Raw genomic sequence first — 5,760 nt, forward strand, 5'->3', positions numbered from 1 at the left:
AGGACGCCAGTCATATTGGGTTAAGGGCCGACCCTATGCCAATATGCCTCATCTGAATGAATTGCATCTGCAAAGACTTCATTCAAAAGTAAGGTCACACTCTGACGTTCCAGAGGTTAGGACTTCAATATACCTTTTGTGGAGGGGGCGGGGCACGATTCAACCCATAACACAGCCCTTCAAATATTTGAAGAAAATAATCAAGTCCCTTACAGTCTTCTCTTATCCGGGTTAAACCTTCCCTGTTCCTTCAACCATTCCTGAACTTTGGCTTTATTTTTTTTTCCAAACCACTGCCATTTATTGAATAATCCAACTGAGCCCACTGATTGAAATGTTGTTCAGGCATAGTTTGACCATGCAAATAGACCCACACTATCTCCTCCCTGGTTCCACATACTCTATTTCTATCATTGCAGCTTAGGTTTGACGTATCATTTCCTCTACCTCCCCTCATCTCAGGCTGAGTTGGGTGTCCCTTTTCTGTTCTTCTGTTTTACCTTTATCATTGCACTTACCACACTATGTAACAATTATTTGTGTGGAAAGAATTAAGGGTGTTATAAGTCAACCTAATGAGCCAACAGTATGTTATGGCCATAAAATAGTTGATTCATCAAAAATTAATTGAATTCTTACTATGTGCCAGGCACTGTACATGGTGTGATGGATACAATTTTGAATAAAGCATAGTCCTTGCCCTCAGGAAACTCATGGTCTAATGAGGGATACGGGCATGTGAACAGACCAGAAAAATATGGCTGGACAAGTGCTGGGATAGAAGCAGGATGCTTTGGAAGCACAGAAGAGGAAAATCTAACCCAGCCCAGGATGGGACATGTTAAAGAAGCCTTCTTGGAGGAAGTGATGCCTGGACTGAGTCTGAGAGGATGAGAAGAAGTCTGCCAGGCAAAGGGGGAGTGAGAAGCAGAGAGGATGGGCATCAAAGCAGAGGCTGCAGCATGAGCAAAGTCATAGAAGTGTTTGGAGAATTGCAAGGTTGCAAGCAGTTTGGTATTGTTGAGACATTAGCTGTGAGTGAGGCAGTAGCATGGGAGATGAAGATGGCAAGTTTGAGATTTGCATGGCCCTGACATAGCTTGGATTCCATCTTGCAGGTAATGATGTGTTACATGATTATATCTGCAATTTCAAAAGCTCATTCTGGTGTCTGTGTGAAGAGTTGGACAGGGTCAAAACTGGAGGCAGGGAGATCAACTAAGAGTTGGTTACAGTTCCTAGGTGTGTGATGAGGTGAGAAGGAAAATTATCAAGATTGGTTGAGGGGGACTTCCCTGGTGGTCCAGTGGGTAAGACTCCACACTCCCAATGCAGGGGGCCTGGGTTTGATCCCTGGTCAGGGAACTAGATCCCACATGCATGCCACAACTAAGAGTCCGCATGCCACAACTAAGAAGTCCACATGCTGCAACTAAGAGCCGCATGCCACAACTAAAGATCCCACATGCCGCAAGGAAGCTCCCACATGCTGCAACTAAGACCCAGCCCAGCCTAAATAAATAAATAAGTAAATATTTAAAAACAAAAGATTGGGTCAGGGTTTAGCTATGGGGGGAGTGAGAGGAAGTGAGGAGGCAGAACTGACTTTGAGGTTTCTGGTGTGGGAGTGACTGGGTGATGCCATCAGTTGAGACAGGGAATATAAGAAAAAAAATAGCTCTGGGGAGGAGATACTGAGTTTGGTTTTGGACATGTTCAAGTTGAGGTACCTGCAGGATTTTTCAGACTTGGAGTAAAGTTCTGGCCTGGAGCTATACATTTAGGTGTCATCAGAGCAAAGGTAAAAATGAAAACAATGAGGATGGATGGGACCATCTGGGAGAATTTGGAAAGTGGGAGGAACCAAAGACCCAGGATGAAATCCTGGTCAACACCTACGGGTTGATGGAGGAGGAGGATCACGTGAAAGAACAAGCAAGAATAGTCATAGAGGTGTGAAGGGAACAAGGAAAGTGTGGTGTCATGGAAACCACAAAAAAGAAAGAAATGAGCAGCAGTGTTAAATGACACTGAAAGGTCTAGTAAAATAGGGATTCCAGGAAAGAACTTATTTAATGCTTTGCTAAAATCCAAAGAAATCCAAGATTCCATTTGCTTATTCTTCCTAACAATTAGCCTCATCAAAGAAGGAAATCAGGTTAATTTGACTTATTCTTAGTGAAAACATCTCCCTTTAATAATCTGAGCGTTCTAGAGTTTTTATTAAATGGACATATATTTATTGAGCATTTAACTTATGCCAGGCATTGCACTAGGCTCTGTTCTAGGCTCATCATTAGTAAACTAGACAGAAAAAAATCCCTTCTCTTGTGGAGCTTGTAATTGAGATACACTATAGCTATGATTCTGACTCCAATTCCGATGAGTGTCAGGGGTTGTCCCCATACCACCAAGCAATTTTCCCACACCAGCCGGGTGTCCTACAATTCAACTCAATTCTGACACTATCCACCTGGACATAAATGTTAGAACACACAGGTTAAGGGCTCAGTCCTATAAGACCCCCCACACCTTTAAATGCCAATCACAAGATTAGATTGTTGCCTGTGCTTCTGACCCACTGGCTAGAGATTTGAGGTTCCAATGACCCCCTCCTTGAGTTCAGTTAATTTGCTAGTGCGGCTCACAGAACTCAGAGAAACATTTTACTTACTAGACTACCAGTTCATTATTAAAAGATATAATTTTAGGAAGAGCCAGATGGAAGAGATGCATAGGGCAAGGTATATGGGAAGGGACACCGAGTTTCCAAGCCCTTTCTGAGTGCCCAATCTCCCAGCATCAACATGTGTTCATCAACCTGGAAGCTCTCCCAACCCTGTCCTTTTGGATTTTTATGGAGGCCTCATTACACAGGCATCACTGATTAAATCATTGGCCATTGGCTATTGACTCAACCTCCAGTCCCTCCTCTCCCTGGAGGTCCCCTGGCAACCAGCATCCTACCTTGGGTGTGGTCCAAAATTCACCTCATTAACATAACAAAAACACATTTCCCCACTCTCATCACTTTGGAAATCCCAAGAGTTTTAGGAGCTCTGTGCCAGGAACAGGAACAAATTCCAAATATATATTTCTTATTATAAATCACAATATCACAATAGCATAATGCTTATGAGCCTGGGTCTAAATCCTGGAATCACCATCTGCTAAACTATATGACTATGGATAAATTACTTAATCTCACAGCCCTAGTTTCTTCGTCTGTAAAATGGGGAGACTAAGGATTATTGCCCGGAGGTTATTATTAAGGTTAAAAGAGCTAATACACATAAAATGCTTTGAACAGTGTCAGGCGCATAATAAGAGCTCAATAAATGCTAGTTAATCTGTTGCGTATGGGGGCATGGGGACAAGCCAATAAATAAGAAAATATGCATTAGTGCAATGGAAATAATTAAAATAGATTTGAAAGCGAGTAAATGCATAGTTACTTTAGATTGGATTGTCTTACTCTAAGACAAGGATGTTTGAGTTGAATTCTGAACAAAGAGGAATTAGCTATGTAACAATCCTGGCGAAGTACACTCCACGTAGACCAACTATGGCCCTTGGGCCAAATCTGGTCCATAGCCTGTTTTTGTAAATAAAGTTTGATTCTTTACATATTGTCTGTGGCTGCTTTTGCTCAGAGATGAGTAGTTGCGACAGAGACCATATGGCCCCCAAAGCCAAAAATATTTACTGTTTGGCTCCTTAGAGAAGAAGCTTGCCCAGCCCTTCTCTAGGCAGAAGGAACAGCAAATGCAAAGGCCCTAGGCAGGTATGAGCTTGGAGAGCTCAAGGAACAGAAAGAAGTACTGGAATGGGTAAGAGGAATGAATGGTAATGAATCTTGCCTCAGATCCACATTAAGTCCACACTGGTCTGTAGTTTGCAGAATCCACCTTCTTTCCCCTTTTGAAAGCCATTCATCTCCAGTCTTTGAGGATCTGATACTGGTACTTCTCCCTTGTATACGATTTTCCAAGGATCACTAACCGTGGTTCATCGATTGTACTTGCAGGTTCTCATTGCCTAGGGAGTAATTCATCTGGGCCAGAAGATTTGAACTTATTTAGAGCAGCACTCTTAACATATCGCAGGCCAGTCGATACTAACAGTAAGCACTATCTCTAACCACTGCTTTATTTTAAACTTGAATCCCATTCAACTTCATTTCACTGATTTTTTTTTTTTTTTTTTGCGGTACGCGGGCCTCTCACTGTTGTGGCCTCTCCCGTTGCGGAGCACAGGCTCCGGACGCGCAGGCTCAGCGGCCATGGCTCACGGGCCTAGCCGCTCTGCGGCATGTGGGATCCTCCCAGACCGGGGCACGAACCCGTGTCCCCTGCATCGGCAGGCAGACTCTCAACCACTGCGCCACCAGGGAAGCTGACTGATATTTTTGACTTGGAATTTATTGTCATGGATCTTAAGTTAACTCTGATTAATACCCATTATATATATTTATAGACATACATATCTATATGTTTGTCTATACATATCTATACTTGTCTATATCTGTGACAGTATTTCTAAAACTATATTTTGAGAGATGCTAGTATCCTGTGAGATATTAATAAGTGAGTAGAACATGAAAGTTCCACGGTCAAATATATTTGGGAAATGCTAAGCAAAGCTAAAATAGGTTTTATTTCTGGCAGGACTTCTTAGAGCCTTAATATGCTAATGTGTGCTGTGAGTCTCTGAGAGAGAGATTCAGTGTGCAACATTTCCTAAACTTACTTGATCAAATTCATTTTTCTCAGAACACCAATTAGTGCCCCGAGGGACACTAGTGTTTCTTGGGTCAGTTTGAAAATTGCTGGCTTTTAGGCAGTTGAGGCACAGAGAAATGTGTCTGGCCTCCCTGCGTGAATCTGCTATAAATTTCTGTCACAAGATCCTTTCCATGTGATATTCTCATTGCAGATTGAAAGTTGGGGTAAATCTGTATCGGTGTGATTAAAGTTATCTCTGGACTGCACTCTTTCCTGATTCTTGCCATCCATCCATAAAATATTAGCACCTACTATGAGCTAGGTCCTGTTCTAGGTGTTGGAGATACACCAGTGATGGAGACAGACAAGGTTCTCGTTCTCATGGAATACATATGCGTGCATGCGCGTGTGCATGGCGGGGAACATATAATAAACACATATGATAATTTTAGCTAGTGATAAGTGCCCTGAAGGGTGTTATATGAGAGAGTAATGTGAAGGGGTAGCTTTAGATGGGGTAGTCAGGGAAGGCTTCTCCAAGTACATGATGCATAACCTGAAAGAAGGAACTAGAACAGCTGTGTGAAGAGTGAGGGGAAGAGCACTCCAGCAGAGGGAGGGAACCTGCAAAGTTTTGGGGATGGCCAAGAGCTTGTGGTTCAAGGGGTGTCGGAAGGCTAGTGTGTTTGGATTGTAGTGAGCAAGGGTGAGAGTGGAACAGGATGGCGTGGGAGAGGTAGACAGGGGCCAGCTAATGCCAAGTCTTATAGACCATGTCAAGAAATTTGCATTTTACTCTAATGGCCATGAGAGGAGAAAGTAAAATGGTCAGATTTCCATTTTTAAAAGGTCACTTTGGTTGCAGTACTGATTGATTGCAAGAGGGCAAAAGTAGAAGAGGGGAGACCCAAATTAAAACTTGATGGATTGAGCAACTGACAAAGGATTAATAACCAAAATTTATAAGCAACTCATGCAGCTCAATAACAAAAAAACAACCCCATCCAAAAATGGGCAGAAGAACTAAATAGACATT

Source organism: Physeter macrocephalus, chromosome 21 (genome assembly GCF_002837175.3).
Source record: "Physeter macrocephalus isolate SW-GA chromosome 21, ASM283717v5, whole genome shotgun sequence".
Lineage (NCBI taxonomy): Eukaryota > Metazoa > Chordata > Mammalia > Artiodactyla > Physeteridae > Physeter > Physeter macrocephalus.